The sequence below is a fragment of the Photinus pyralis genome, unplaced genomic scaffold (genome assembly GCF_008802855.1).
Source record: "Photinus pyralis isolate 1611_PpyrPB1 unplaced genomic scaffold, Ppyr1.3 Ppyr1.4_LG1, whole genome shotgun sequence".
NCBI classification, from domain to species: Eukaryota; Metazoa; Arthropoda; class Insecta; order Coleoptera; family Lampyridae; genus Photinus; species Photinus pyralis.
This window is the reverse complement of record NW_022170249.1, coordinates 40,439,318-40,439,802: the sequence shown is the minus strand read 5'-3', so window position 1 is coordinate 40,439,802 and position 485 is coordinate 40,439,318.

The window sequence follows — 485 nt, the reverse complement described above, 5'->3', positions numbered from 1 at the left end:
CGTCACAGACTACTTGATTAAAATACAAAAACCGTTAATATAACTGGTATCTTATTTTCAATCTTATGTTATGATGACTCGTTGAAAAGAGAATAAAAATCTATCAAGTAATCTAAAAATCCAATATGGCGCCCATTTAACTTTAGGAAGTTGGTAAATGTTCCTCAAAAGTGGCCATCTTAAATTTTTTGACATCACTTCTAAATTAAGCGTATCAAAGACAGTCACTTTTATATAAAACTTACTTTCTCTCTCTTATACTTTCGATGATATAAGACATTCAAGGAAATGACCAATTTTAGTTTTTTTGAATTTACGTCGAACGTATGTGACATTTTGAATTTCCATAAGGAAATTTTAAATAAGCATCCAAAACTACAAAACAATGCCCATTAACCAATTCTCTATCTTTAATAATAACAAAGTTACCCATGCAATATATATATATATATATATATATATATATATATATATATATATATATA